This window comes from Podarcis muralis, chromosome 7 (assembly GCF_964188315.1).
Source record: "Podarcis muralis chromosome 7, rPodMur119.hap1.1, whole genome shotgun sequence".
NCBI lineage: Eukaryota > Metazoa > Chordata > Lepidosauria > Squamata > Lacertidae > Podarcis > Podarcis muralis.
In genome coordinates, this window is record NC_135661.1 from 71,865,705 (window position 1) to 71,881,516 (window position 15,812).

The 15,812-nt window shown below is 45.4% G+C and overlaps 1 protein-coding gene across 2 annotated transcripts in view; it reads left to right on the plus strand.

The window, feature by feature from the left end:
• Positions 1 to 5,872: 5,872 nt before the first annotated feature.
• The window catches only part of LUZP1 (leucine zipper protein 1), a 67,019-nt gene continuing 57,079 nt past the window's right edge, over positions 5,873 to 15,812 (plus strand). Inside the window, exon 1 of one of the 2 annotated variants that reach the window (XM_028742721.2) lies at positions 5,873 to 6,009. The gene's annotated coding sequence lies outside the window, so the exon portion shown is untranslated. Of the gene's footprint in view, positions 6,010 to 11,238; positions 11,508 to 15,812 lie in introns of those variants that run through there. The other variant, XM_028742719.2, reaches the window with a different exon arrangement.

Here is a 15,812-nt window from a genome sequence, read left to right on the forward strand (position 1 = left end):
GGCCAGATTTAGAAGGCGATTGGGCTGGATCTGGCCCCCGGGCCTTAGGTTGCCTGCCTATGCTCTTAAACATACATGAGCCCTGTATTTGTATGCCTTTGACCCCGTGTGAAATATGCTGATAAGACCACGGTTGCAGGTTTGATTTCGGTATGGGACAGCTGCATATTCCTGCATTGAGTCCAACTCTGACTAGGTGATCCTTGGACTAGGTGATTCCATGATTCTATGATTCTGTGAAACAGAAAACAAAATACATTGAGAAAAGAAGTTACTGTCAGTTAACGTAGTAATAGTCGTGTGTCAGGAGAGGGCGGTATACGCATGCATTCTGAGTACTGGGCTTCCTTTTGTTCAACAAGCTGTGGGAGAAGAATGTTACCAAGATTGAAAAGGACAAAAAAGAAAAGAAAAATGAAACCAACCAAATTGCTCTTCCTCTGCATGAAGCCGGGGTGCCCCACTGAGAAACAGAGATAACAAAATTGAAGGCACTTAATAGATCCTTTTTCTGCCATTTATCTTTCAAAGATACAGCGAGGCATGTCTGCCTTACAAAGCAAATCCAAGGTCAAACGGGGTATCACGCTTAACACAAGCTGTGTGCACGCTAATACGTCCTTAGCACAAAAATGCAGTTTTTCCTCCATCCGGAATTCTTCAAGCTCGTCCTCAACGTGCTGCTCTTAATCTAGATTGATTCTAGATACCGCTGCCCAAAGAAGGGTGGGTGTGGTTTGTTTGGTACGTGTCTGAAAGCCCGCACCTTGATTCGATTATGCATGCCTTTTCTTCCCTGCACGTGCTCCAGGTGAGAGAAGGAGGAAGTGGCGGTTGCAATAATCATGGTCCACCCACAACGTCATTGGGCAGGCGTGGAAACACCTCTCATTACTGGGACCGCCTTTATGTGTGTTCACCTTTTTTCTTCTTCAAATGGACACACTGTGAGGAAATGCGGAATCAATCTGCAATGAGCTTTTATTTTTTTGAATGAAACCAGTTTTTCAAGAAGTGCTTTTCAGGGGCAACAGATATATGCAATGGATCTAGATTGTGGATTGCGTAGAAAACAGAAGTCTCCATTCTTTTCCAGTGATTCTCCAGCTTCCATTGATTTTGAAATAAAATGTTGTGTGTACACAGCCACATATACGAATATAGATTTCTCACTGAAAGTGGACATGTGGCAAAAGGGGGGTGGCTGCACAACTTACTTTCTAGTGAGGTTCCTTCTTTTAAATAATAATATTTTTAAATTTTATATCCCACCTATCTTGCTGGGTTTCCCCAGGCCACTTACAACATATAAAAACACAACAAAGCATCAAACATTAAAAAGCAAAATATCCTATACGAGCAACAAACAAACCAATAAATAGATAATAATAACAAGAAGAATAACAAGAATAAACATTTTACAGTTAAACCCAAATTAAAATAATCACCAACCCCAACTAAACATTTAACCAACATCAACCCGACAAAAACAAAACGGAGGAACCAAAATTAGAACCATTTAAAACATTTTTTGTGTGTTGCCCCAATCCAAGAGTTGTTCCAGCAATGTCCCTCTGGCCTCCCAGGAGTCTCTTTTAGGTAGGACCAATGGCACCTGGTGATCTTACTTTGATAGAGGATGAAAGTGACCGTGCTATGAGCAGATTTGAGATGCTGGGTCTAGCTACCATTTATATTTCCCATAATACCCTGGAGCGATGCTGTATTGGGGCATTGTGGGAAATTAAAATCTCAGGCTGTTGGCACTGCTTGGAATGCCAGGCTGGGGTTAAACAGGAAAGGGTGGAGGCAGGGCAGGCTACATCAGTGGGTGATGTCAGAGTGAAGGGGCCCAGCAATTGCCCAAGGATGTCAGGGTGCTGGCTCTGAAGCCACAGAACCCCTGTCTTTGATCAGTATGCAATCTGCCACCTGAGGCAACTGGTTCAGGATGGATAATAAGAAGGCTGGCCCTGCTTTGCTACAGGGGGAACAATAGTTCAGTGGTGGTACAGCATGTGCTTTGCATGCAGATGGACCCTCGTTCAACTAGGTATTGCCAGTTTAAAAGGATGGCCATCAGGCAAACAGCAAGCGATCTGAGACCCTGGAGAGTCACTGCTAGGCAGATGATATGGGGCTCGGTGGACAGTCTTGATTTGGCATAAAGCACTTTCCAGCCTGCCATTGCATACATCTTAAATTGCATATGCACACACCTGTGTTTTAAAATTATAAAAAGGTAAAGGCACCCCTGACCATTAGGTCCAGTCGTGACCGACTCTGGGATTGCAGCGCTCATCTCGCTTTATTGGCCGAGGGAGCCGGCATACAACTTCCGGGTCATGTGGCCAGCAGGACCAAACCACTTCTGGCGAACCAGAGCAACTCACGGAAATGCCGTTTACCTTCCCGCCGGAGCGGTACCTATTTATCTACTTGCACTTTGACGTGCTTTCGAACTGCTAGGTTGGTAGAAGCAGGGACCAAGCAACGGGAGCTCACCCTGTCGCGGGGGATTCGAACCGCCGACCTTCTGATCAGCAAGTCCTAGGCTCTGTGGTTTAACCCACAGCACCACCCACATCCCTTTTTTATTATTATATAATTATAGAGTAGTAGTAGTAGTAGTAATAATAATAATAATAATAATAATAATAGTAATAATAATAATATTTATACCCTGCCCATCTGGCTGGGTTTCCTGAGCCACTCTTGGCGGCTTCCAGCAAAATATTAAAATACAATAATTCATCAAATATTAAAAGCTTCCCTAAACAGGGCTGCCTTCAGGTGTCTTCTAAAAGTCGGATAATTGTTTATTTCTTTGACATCTGGTAGGAGGGCGTTCCACAGGGCAGGCACCTCTGCCGAGAAGGCCCTCTGCCTGGTTCCATGTAACCTCGCTTCTCGCAGTGAGGGAACTACCAGAAGGCTGAATAAATGTGAGTGAGGAGATTCCTTTATTGAGCAGCTTGTACTGGTGAAAGAATTACGGTAGCTTCACAGCGTACCTATATTAATCTTGCCTTGGGAATTAGAGATGGGACTGGGAGAGGTTGTCCCGAGTTTCAGGGTTCAGTGCCACCAGTATGATGATGACATCTGGTTCTATTTTTCCTTTCCACCTAAATCAAAGGAAGCTGTCTTGGTTCTGAACCAGTGTTTGTCATAAGTAATTTATTTATTTAATTTATACACTGCATCATAATCAAAACATATCTAAGTGGTGAACAAAAAACTGAAGCAGCAACCTGGATGGCCAGGTTTCTGCAGTGGCCAGGAGTGCATCTGGACACTTAAGTCTAGTGCGCCAGCGGCGCCTTTTCCTTGAGATGTCTGATTTGGCCACAGTGACACACGCCTTAGCTACATCCTGTTTGGATTACTGTAACGTGCTCTATGTGGGGTTGCCTTTGAAAAGTGCTCGCAAACTTCAGCTGGCTACAGACAGATTGCTGACCAGGGCTGGTTATAGGGAGCTGGTGACTCCTTTGTCAGAAGAGCTCTATCAGTCTGTTTCTGGGCTGGTTATGAACTATAAAGCCCTATGGTCCAAGCTATCCTAAATATCATATTTCCTCATATGAACCCGCTGGGGTTTTCAGATATTCAGAGGAGACACTTCTCTAAGTGCAGTCACCCACACAGGCCCACTTGATGGGAAAGGGCCTTCTCAGTGGCTGCTCCCAGTCTCTGGAACTCCCTACCTGGAGAAGCTCGACTGTCTCCCTCCTTGTCCTTCCACCTTCTTCTCCAACAGGCTTTGAAAACTGACCGCTTTCAATGAAAGGGCTGGTGCCATGCAGTTTTTATTGTAACTATCTGTACATTTCAAACAGATATTATATACAGTGGTACCTGTACATACGCTTCAGCTTACATACGCTTCAGGTTACAGACTCCGCTAACCCAGAAATAGTACCTCGGGTTAAGAACTTTGCTTCAGGATGAGAACAGAAATCGGGCGGCAGCAGCAGGAGGCCCCATTAGCTAAAGTGGTGCTTCAGGTTAAGAACAGTTTCAGGTTAAGAACGGACCTCCGGAACGAATTAAGTACTTAACCCGTGGTACCACTGTATATAAATAGTTTTCATTCTATTAATGTTTGTTTGTTTTTAATGGTGGTTTTTTTCTATGTTTTTAGTGGTTCTTGTTTTTATCTGTAAGCTGCCTTGAGTCCTGTCAAGGAAAAAGGCAGGGCAAACGACAACAACAAAGTAAGGAGAATGTAGAACTGCTGAAGACCTGCATTTGCAAAACATCAGCAATCCAACATGAGTCATTTTCTGAGAGCTTTGCTAGATGTGAACTTCATTCGGCTGTTTAAATACTTCCACATCTCTGTACTTTTCTGTCTGCTTACCTTACCCGGTCCATGTCAACCATCATAAATGCCGCACAACCATTTTATCTAAGCAAAAATAAAATGCAAACTGATTTGTACCATCCAGCCAATCCCATTACTCTTAAGGTGACTGGATCTAGTGGGATTTACTAGTACAGTGGTACCTCGGGTTAAGAACTTAATTTGTTCTGGAGGTTCGTTCTTAACCTGAAACTGTTCTTAACCTGAGGTACCACTTTAGCGAATGGGGCCTCCCGCTGCTGCTGTGCCGCTGCCATGTGATTTCTGTTCTCATCCTGAAGCAAAGTTCTTAACCTGAGGTACTATTTCTGGGTTAGTGGAGTCTGTAACCTGAAGCGTCTGTAACCCGAGGTACCACTGTAGAGGTAGAATTGCAGCCTCCGTAGGTTTGGGTATATCTTTCCCAACTGCAATTGCTCACATGGTATCTTCTGCAGGTTGACAACAATGTCTGCCAGTAGTTCTCTGTTAACATCCTGGGCTCTGCTATCCTGAGAAGGGGAGGTTATGGGTAGTCTGATGAAGCTGGGAAGGACTTCGATAAACAGTAAACATGCTGGGTTCCCCTATTTTCAAACCTCATTACTTAATTCCACACACCAGCAGACATGTCTCCATGTGCCATCATGCATAGATGGCAAGCTGCCACAAACATGAATGAAGGTGCTTTATACTGGCATGTTAACCAGAGATCATGCACCAATAGATTTTCCTTAAACTGAACCAGAGACAGGCATAGAATCCATAGGACAGCGGGGATGGATACGGCTCTCTACACTTCTCTATCACGTCATTGGAAAGCTCTTCAGGACACACCCCTCTGCTTTGCACTCCCAAGTGTTTTTGCCTGGCTGGAATGTGTCCTTAAGTCAGGATAATACCTCCTGCTTGATGGCAGATAGAGCTGGGTGTGTGTGTGTGTGAATGTGGGCAGAAACTAGCCTACTGCACAAAGGTTGCGTTTGCATTCATTGTTCTGCTCATTTTCGCCTCTGGCTCTACCTGCCAATAGCATGTGGCCCTTGGAATGCTGCCCAGAATTGTATGCGGCCCTCATGCTGATCACACTTCCTCACAATTGCCATGGGACCATGGTTATATTTTTCAAAACCAGGAATCCTCTAAAAAGCAGAGGAGCCAAAAGAAAGCCAAACTGCAACATCGCCACCGTATATGTCATCAAGAAATGCTCCTTGCTTTTTCAAGTATTGGGAGCGTGTGATGATGCATTGCTCCTCAAATGGTGGAGAGCATCCTGTTTGCCAGAGCTAGCACATTTCCTCATTCCGGATGAAGCCTGAATGCTTTGGGAAGAGTTCATGGCAAGAAGAGCTGTCCTATCCCAGCTTCGTGAGTGCATTCCTAACCTGCCCATTCTGAAGATTATCCGGATTCCAAAAGCTGGCAAAGCAGTCAGAAGGGACTGTCTTTCCCTTCCTCAGAAATTATGCTGAGCCTTTGGAATCAGCAAGCAGAGCAGAGATTTAACCAAGTAATTGCTGGCAGGATTTTGCACTGCAGCAGCGCACCCGTGCCTCCATACTGGGATCCGTTGTGCAATGCCGCATTTCACAAAAGCAGCAGCAGCAGCAGCCTGCCCCAGCATGACTAGAAGCAAGACTTCTTCACCCTACTTCCAGGTATTATTGAGGCTTTTTTCCCCACCCCGCCCCCATTTATTTCCTATTGCCAAGTTGAAAACAGGCTTTTGTCAAATCCGGTGGTTTCTCTCTGTTGTGCTTTCTTGTACTGCATTATGCTATGAATATAAGACAGTAGCGAGAGAGAGTGTTTGTGTGTGTAATCTGAGCAGGATATTAGAGTACTGTACTGTATGAGCCATTTAGAACCCTGTGATTCAGCACACTTAGAGCTATATGTGACTGACACGCCAATGAGAATTGCTTCCAAGCGAATGGGTTTTAGGAGTCTAGGGCTGCAATCGAACTTAGTAGCAAGCCTCCCAAGGTTTATGTGTTGCACCATAATATCCAGATTTACACGGGAGTAAATCCCACAGATTTCAATAGGATTTACTTCCAGGTAAGTTTGCACTCTTAGGAACAATTCTCCCTAGTGAAAAAGGCTGCAGTCCTCAGTTCGTATATATCAAAGTAAGTTTCAGTGGGACTATTCTAAAGTCATTTGGATTTGATGGCTTAAGTTATCTGCACAGGTTTGCCAATGAGATTTTCAGAACTCTGTGGTTTCATAAAATAATACACTCCGCCCACCCTGCAAGCATGGTTTAGTAGAAAACTACCTTGCATTGCTTATCCAGTGTAATATGGATGTAACTGAAATTATTGAAGCTTATGGAGTATATGCTGTGTTTTCCCCCAGTTAATACTTAGGTTCATTTCAAGCATCTTTTCCTCTGTCAGACTGAGAATGCAGTCTAAAACACCTAATGCGTTGCATGGCTTATACAAGAGTGGGAAGTAGTGAAATAAATAATAATATTGCTGAATTAGCAATGGATGGAACAATGCACGTCAGCATAGCAAATCAAGACAGTTCATACAAAAAGATCTGGATTTGCTAATATTTAAATGCATTTTTCTGTCCCACCTGTATTTCTGGACAGGTTCTTTTAAAAATAAAATAAAAATTGGGACACTTTATGGGACAATTGCATATGGGAGGACGTTGCTTTTATTGAATGCCTCCCATTCTCTAGAAACATTATAGCTGCCTCTTTGACATGCCTTCTTAGTTCATGCAGTCAGTACTATGGGGGATACTGGGATGGCGGGGACAAGTGTCAAATTAAGTCTCTATGTCTAATTTTAGTCCCCCTTTTTTGCTGTTAACTATTATTAACCTTCTATTAACATGTAACTAAGGCTACTACAAAGCGTCAAGACAAGTGCAACGTTCTTCTGTCAATGCTGAATAAAGCCATTGTTCTAATACTCTGCAAACCTAACGTATTATCTTCTGCATCCCACCCCTCCTCCTCTCATGTCTGCTATTACAGTACATGAGTGGAAGGGTGTGAGCTTTTATAATGAGATAAGGAAGGTAAATCAAAGGAATATATATATATATATATATATATATGCGCGATAGGGAAAGGGAACGGGGGAAAGTTCTGGTAAGAAGTCTGCTTGGTGCTGTATCTCTCAATTTGGGAAATGATGGCATCATGGTGTGCATAACAAATTCTGTACCAATTTAAGAGGGATCAATTGTCGAACTGCATGCATCCAAGACTAAAATATAACTTGTATTTTGATAAAAGTTTCTAAACATTTTCAATAGAGTTCAGTCCTACAAAGCTTTTTGGGGGTGGGTGGGGGAAGACAGACACTTTTTTTTTACGTTGTGCTGCTGCTATTAGGCCCCATCTTAGCTTGGGGCTTAGTAAAAGGTAAAGGTACCCCTGCCCGTACGGGCCAGTCTTGACATCTCACTCTAGAGGCCGGGAGCCAGCGCTGTCCGCAGACACTTCCGGGTCACGTGGCCAGCGTGACGAAGCTACCCTGGTGAGCCAGAGCCGCACACGGAAACGCCGTTTACCTTCCCGCTAGTAAGCAGTCCCTATTTATCTACTTGCACCCGGGGGTGCTTTCGAACTGCTAGGTTGGCAGGCGCTGGGACCAATAAAATATCAACAAATAAAGTAATACAAGCTAAGATACACTTTACATATTTAGAATTTTGTCACTGATTTTTTTTTCTATGATTCTTGGACGTCAGAAGTTGACCTGCATGTACTTATTTAAATAAATCAGGGAGTGGGGAACCTGCAGGTGCTGAAGGACCGCCCCTCAAATCACCCACAGGGCACTAGCTTTCCCACCCCAGAACTAAATGATTAGAAGATATTTGGCCAGCCAACTTAGGATCTGACCCTAGAGGCAGTCGAGAGACCTTAGGGCTGGATCCCTTGTCTAGGAAACTGCATGATGACACCAGCAATTATTGCCACCCTAAGAAAAATCAACTTGCAACAGGACAGGAAGGATTCTGAGAACTGATGCTTACACCATTTGTGGTATAGCATGATAGCTGCTTGTGTGTGATTGAGATATTGCGTGTGATTGAGATATGCAATAAACAGGTCATGCTTGAAAGTGGGAGATCACATGGGATAGATGAATGAAGTTGTAACTTTCTACTCCAGTGCCTCAACTCCCAGGCGACAGACAGCACTGGCATGGAAATAACTATAACATCTTCTCCTGTCCCGCACAGTCTCACCCTTCCAAACATTACTAGTGCAACATGGTGTGTAACATCTGTGTAAAAGTGGCAACCATTATGTCACTCAGGTTGATATAAGCATTTCCTTGAAATGTATTAAGAACCAATGTATGCCTCTTGCCTTGCATAATGTACGGTATTAATACATTCTCGAGATCCAGGGCTTACTTGCTTACCTGGGTGTAAGTCCCATTGGACTCAGAGCTGTCATATAGATGGTGCTTTACAAATTACAAGAAGGAGAAGACCCTGTCTCAAGGAGCATACAATCTAAAAATCAGGATGTGGAGGGAAGAGTAGAAATATGCAAACTCACTTCTTGCACTGACTATCAATTTGCTGCTCCCTTCTGCAAATAATTACTCATTTGAGCAGCTGTACTCTCATGGGCAGTGTACATTGTCAGAGCAACAATCTTATGCAAGATTCCCACCCCTTTCCTTCTATGAACAGGAAAAGGAATAATGATCACAAGGTTGCAGGGTTTTTGTTTTTTTAAAGTGTCCCTTAAGAGCTGAATTTCAAAAACAATAGATGGAAGATGCTAACAACTGCTAAAGTTGTTTTCAATTGCCAAAATGCTGCTGAATTTATTATGTGTACTAAATTTTAGTCCCAAGGATTGAATAATCAAGCGACAGAAAATGTGAATCTGGCCCATATGTACACATTGCTCCTATTTGATGGGGGCAACATGAGCTTTCTGTTATCTGCCACTTGCAAAACAGTGTTTTGTCTTTTGGGGAGTTTTTTTTTTTAAATCAGCCCCTTTTCTTGGGTCTTTAAGCAGTTAAATCTCCAAATAAGTAATGCATGCATCTTGCCTCTAGTCCACATGAAGTAACATGAATTAACTGATGACACTGTCCCATCTTTCTCAATGCTATATGTACTATGACTCAAAGCCGCTCTCTAGGGTAGCAGAGATCCTTCTACGTAATTGGAAATGCCAGGGATAGACCCTCAAACTTCCTGCACATAGACCATGTGCTCTGATACTGAGCTATGGTACCTTCCCAAATACCCCTGCTCTATCTTGCCTCCCTTCCACCTCCCCATAATCACCTATCCAAACAGTGAATATTGTTGAGTACATTTTGACCTGCAGCCATCCTATAAAGGTTTTGCCCTAATATGGATTTCCTTTCCTTTCTGTGACTAATTGTTATATCATTTTATTAAAGTTATTAAAAGAAAAGAAGTTATGGCCAGTTTCGGAAGCCAGTGCCAGGCAGGCTAGCACAAACCACAGCAGGATGGAGAAAGAGGGTTGGTGGTCTCAGGTATCAATCTTGATGTGAGGATATGTGTGGCAAATGAATGATTTCCATATACTGTATAAAATGTTGGGAAGATGTAGGAGAATTCGACTTTGGGGTAAGAGTGGCAACATTAGAAATAGGTTATAAGGTAGGCTCTTGTAGGCTCTGTTCCAAATTAAGTTGTGTGTCCCCGTCCCCCCCAGAAAACAAATACAATAAAGGTCACTGTGCTTAGCTAGTATGTACTAACGCTTTGCATAGAACTGTCTGCCTCTGCCTCTTGTATCTCACAATTGCTCCTTTTCTCATTTATTTATTAAATCAAATTTAATACAGTCTCCACACAAAAATAAACATAGCATTAAGATTATAATGTTATTTTACATAATCCTAGGGCATTAATGGGTCGATATAGGCTCTCCAGAGACAGGTTTGCAAAACCAGTGGGAGAAATTTGCTATCTGCTTTTCTGATGTATGAAAAGAAAGGGGGCGGGGGGAGGTTTAATCAAAGGTGTCTCTCTTTATAAAAAAATACCTTTTGCTACTCTTGTAAGCTCAGTGGGTTGATCTGAAATAGCCACAGTCCCATATATTGCAGCTGTGAGTGTAGCCAGCACGGTGCCACCCACCTGCCACAGTGGTGATAGATAACGCCGTACCAATTTATTTTAGTGCCCACACTGCTGGTTGAAGAGCAGGGTGCAGATGAGGAACCAGGTGTCCTTTGGACTCCAATTCCCATCAGCACCGGCCAATCCATGGTTAGGGATGATGGGAAAACCACCCACACCTGGAGATCCAGACGACCCGCGTCCCCGGAGTAAGGAGCCCTGAGCTGAACCTCCCCCCGCCCCCCCCCCGCTCGCTTGCGTGACTTTGCGGCTAAGTCTCGCTCACCCTAACCTACCTCACAGGGTTGCTCTGAGGACAAACACGCGAGGAAGGGAAAGGAGCAAGAAAGAAGCAACGCCGAGGGAGTGGAGGGGGAAAGGCGGGCTTAGGAAAGGAAAGGCAGCAAATGGAACGCGCGAAACCTTCCTCAGAGGAGAAAAAGCGTTGCCTTTTAAGGAGCCGCGGTCCGCGCGTGGCGCTGACACGGGGAGGAGGACAACCCTCCTCACGACCACGCGTCTGCGCGGGACCTTGCGAGTCCTGGCTCGAATGCGGCGCGCGAGGCGGCCCTTCGCCAGGCCCTACTTTGGCGGGCGAGGGAAGCAAGAGAAGGCGGCTGGGGGAAAGTCTGCGGAGGCGAGGCGAGCGGCCAGGCCCTCCTTTTCTCCTCCTCCTCCTCCTTCGCCACCCTTCTCCTTCCTCCTGACGTCAGGGCCGCCCGCCCGCCCGCCAGCAGGGGCTGCTGCTGCTCCCCGCCTCTCATTGTCAGGAGGAGCCCCAGCCCTGCGAGCGGGCCGGATCCAAGCGGGCCGCCGCCGCCGCCGCGCATCGCGGAGTGGGGGGCCCCGGGGGTCTCCGCTGCCGCAGCCTGAGGCGACGAAACCCCGGGCTGCAGCTGCTGCAACTGCAACTGCTGCTGGTTGGTGGCGCGGCTGCTACCGCCGCCTTCGCCGCTCCTCCAGAAAGTCCTTGGCGGACTTGGATCCTTCGATTCCCGGCTAAGTTCCTTAGGGGAAGGAAAAAGGTGGCGGATTCGGCGGGGAGAAGAAGGAGGTAGGCGAGGGGATTTTTTATTTAATTTTTGGTGGGGTGGGGGTGGGGTTTGCTATGTGTGAGTTGGGTCAGGGTGGGATCGGGGTGCGCTTTGGGGGTCAGGGCAGGAGGGGAAGTTGCGGGGGGCTCTTCCTCCCTGCCTCCCGATCGCCCTTTTCCGCCTCCTCCTCCTCCTGGGCTGATTTCTGGGCTCCAAGAGCGCTGCCAAAACCAAGCTGGGGCTGGGAAGGAATTCAAGGCATCCGCTTTGTTCAAGTTGCCAGTGTGTGTAGACAGACCCTTAAAAAAACTAATTAGCGACTGGAAACTGGGAGGGTTTCCTGTGGCTGGGTTCTTTTTCATCTTTTTTTAAAAAAAAAGGATGACTACTTCTTTTCTTTTTTTGTTATGTTTCGAGTTTTTGCCCTTGAAATCTTAGCTTGGGATAGAGGAGAGAGAGAGAAGGCTGAGGATCTCTCTCGCTCTCGCTCTCGTTCGCTCGCTCTGGGAAGTTCCCAAGCATCCAAGTTTCTGCCCGGGTGTCTCTAGGAGAGGCCGGGCCCTTTCCTGCAGAGGAAATGCTTCGTAGGAAAAACGGCTTGGCGGTAAGAGTCGGGGATGGTGCACCGTTCCCAAGGATGCAAGCGCAGGCGAAAGGGATCGGCTTCCGGCCCGATCCTAGCCATGCTTTACTCAGAAGTAAACGTCACGCAGTGGGAGTTGCGAGCAAGGAGGAGCGCATCGGATTTTTCATTTTGGTAGCATAACCGTAAGCGGGTTTACTCGGAAGTAAACCCCACTGATTTCAGTGAAGCTTAACTCTAGAAGGATATTTAGGGTTACACAGCCGCAGGGATTGGCTTCAGTTGCATCTTCTTAAGACTTCTTGTTGGATTAGATTTGTATCATTATTGTTATTCCCATTCTCTAAAGAAAAAATTATGTAATTGTTGAGTTGGAATGGACATGGCTCCTTCATTTTTTTATCTACACAACAACCCTGTGAGGTAGGTTGGACTGAGACTGCGTGTGTGTGTGCGTGTGTGCATGTGATCACCCAGTAAACTGCAAGGCAGAGCAGGATATAAACCTGGATCTCCCCACCATCACAGCACACCATGATGTAGAAGTGAACCCCATTGAATTCAATAAACATGCATAGGATTGGGCCGCAAGGCTGCAATCCTGAATGTACTATACTTAGAGCAGGTCCTCATTGCAATCCGGTGAATATCTTTCAGAGGAAGTACCCTTTTGGGGTGTTGCTTCTCATTTGAACAAAGCTGCTGGAAAAAACTTCTGCCTCATATTGTGATTCTGCTATCGACTTCCTGAGTACCCTTGGAAAAGTCCCTTTGTCTTGGACGAACTTTCCCAGGCCTGAAAAGGGGAGTAATTGTGTTTCATACCTCACAGGTTTGTTGAACATTAGTGCGGGTGGAATAACATTATGGTTGCCACCACCTTTTCTATTTTCTGTTGGTGCCTTTCACAGGGTTGCAATAGACATTCAGCAGATATGGCTTCCCTCATTGAATGCATATATGTGCCAGCAAAAGCTGCATCTGTAGAATTTCCGCCTGTCATGCAGTTGTTAAAAGTACAGGGAAGGTGAGCTAGAAGAAAGGTTGCAATTTAGGATGGGTGCACGGCTACGAGGAGGATGCTAAATCTTACTGTCTGAATTGTGTTTGGACTCTTGCAATCAGGTCTGTGTGCCTAAGAATTTGGGAGATGGATTTCCCTGTGGTAGGCTTGTCATTGCTAGCGCTAGTGTGGCTTTGAAACACTTTTTTCATCTGGATTATATTTCTGTAGTTCTGCACTGCTGTCTTTATGGTGTTTCTATGCCACCTTTCTTCCAAGGACCTTCGGGGCACATGGCTCTTCCCCACTCTTTTATCCTTGTGACAGTCCTGCGAAGTAGGCTAGGGTGGAAGAAAGCAAATGTTGCACAGTCATGTCACAAGCTTCATGGTTGAGCAGGGATTCAAACTCAGGATCAGTCTGACACCATTAACAGCTAGAGTCTAACCACTATGCAAGACTGCCCGTGGTAGAAATGCCACTCAAGGTTCTTAGTCAATGGATGGGGAGCCTGTGTTCCTCCAGATGTTGTTGTTTTACAGCTCCCATCATCCTCAACCACTGGCCATGTTGGCTGGGGTTGATGGGAGCTGGAGCCTCACTCCATCTGAAGGTCCAAGGTTCCCCACTCTTCTTTGCTACATCTTGCCAAACTCTGAGTGGGGGCTGCAAACTTTGTCTTCACCTACTTGAGTTGAACCTTTCCCTTCACCAGTTTTGGAAAGGATTTGGGTGAAAATGGTGGAGGAGACTTGTTGCTTCTTGCCCCAGCCTTGGTGACTGCAGCTTTTGCTCTAAGGTTTAAGATAAACAAACAAACACAGAATAACATGTGAGGACTCCTGGTTTTCTTTGCTCTCAGATACAGTTCCAAACAACCTCCATTTAAACAAAAATAAATCAACACAGAAGCTGGACTACTCCAAAGAAGAGTACTTTGGAGTAAGGAAAAGCACTGGAAAATGTTGGTTAGGCAAGGCACTGTCAGTTGTAGGGATATGTCTGCGTCTGTGTCTTTGCTTTGCTTGGTTGGCAGTGTTGTGTAGTGGTTACAGTGATGGACTAGAATCTAGGAGACAAGGGTTCAAAATCGCTACTCGAACGTGAAGCTCACTGGGTAACCTTGGACCAGTCCACTGTCTCTCAGCCTACCTTCCTGTGCAATGTTGTTTTGAGGAGAAAATGGGGAGGCGGGTGTATCTGAAGGCAGCCCTGTTTAGAGAAGCTTTTAATGTTTAATATTTTGTTGGAAGCCGCCCAGAGTGGCTGGGGAAACCCAGCCAGATGGGCGGGGTATTAATAATAATAATAATAATAATAATAATAATAATAATAATATTTTTATTCACCACTTAGAACCCCTTGGAGGAAAGGTGAAATATAAATGTAAAAAAAATAGGTCTGCCGTGAAAGAGAGAGCAAATCTTCTTGTGGCCTGGCAGAGCAGGGAATCTTTAAATGTAGTAGAGAGCCGAGAATTGTTCTGCGTCAAAAAGACTTATTTTAATCAGACTTCACCCCCAGGGTAGAGATGCTTTTGCTCAATTTACTCCGAGGAATTTTTCTTCTTCTCCAGCTTCTTCTAAAATGAAACCATCTTTCCCTCGCACACAGGGGCAGATTCTGGGTGTGAAGCTAAGCAATGTTTATTGCCTTGTAAGTCCATTTTTGCTCATTCAGGGCTGACGAGCGAGCCGACTGACGACTCATTACTCCGAGAGGAAACATGGCATTTGTTTTCACTAAAGAGCAATGGAATTTAGCACTTTTGGCTGTGGCCCGGCTATTGTCTGCAAGCAAAAGCAGGCCAAGGGTTTCTGCTTTCCTTAATTATTAATTGCATCTGGTTTCTCATTCAGGAGTAAACTACAGGTACTCAGCAAGCCGTAGGCAAGGGTGGGGGTGGCTGTGGTGGGGACTTGCACCCCCTCACTCTCATAGCTAGAACCCTGCACTTATTTGAAGAACAGGTACTTGTCACATAAGAGACCTTTTCTTTATTATCGTTGGTTAGTGTTGGAGTCAAGACAAAAAAATGGGTGTTGCAAGATAGGGATTTTGACCCTAAGGATATCACTTGCAGTGGATGAAAGGCAGGCTTGTGGGGATGGGCTGTAGGTTGCTGGTTATGGCATCTGCTTTGAATGCGGAAGGGCCCAGGTTCAACCTAGGTATCTACAGGTAGGATTGGGACGGGATCCTGCCTGAAACCTTGGAGAGCTACTGCCAATCAGTGTAGACAGTACTGAGCTAGATGGATCAGAGGTCTGATGCAGGGTTCGAAATTAGCAGGGCGCCAGGCGCATTTTGCACCTAAAGATTCTCTATTTGTGAACACCTCAACAAGTCTGGGTGCCATTTTTTTGCGCCTGGCTGACACTCAAGGATTACTGAAATGTAAGTGCTTTGAAGCCTTGAAGAATATGTTAAAGATAGACACTATGTTAAGGAGTTTAACAATAAAGAGTACAGTCATACCTTGGTTCTCGAACACCATGTGACTCGAGTATTTTGGCTCTTGAATGCCTCAAACCCAGAAGTGAGTGTTCCGGTTTGTGAACGTTTTTTGGAAGCTGGACATCCAACGAGGCTTCCGCAGCTTCCGATTGAGTGCAGGAGGCTCCTGCAGCCAATCGGAAGCTGTGCCTTGGTTTCTGAATGTTTTCGGAAGTCGAACGGTTTGAGAACCAAGGTACGACTGTAGAGTGCTTTGAAAACCGAAGTATGGTACCAATATCT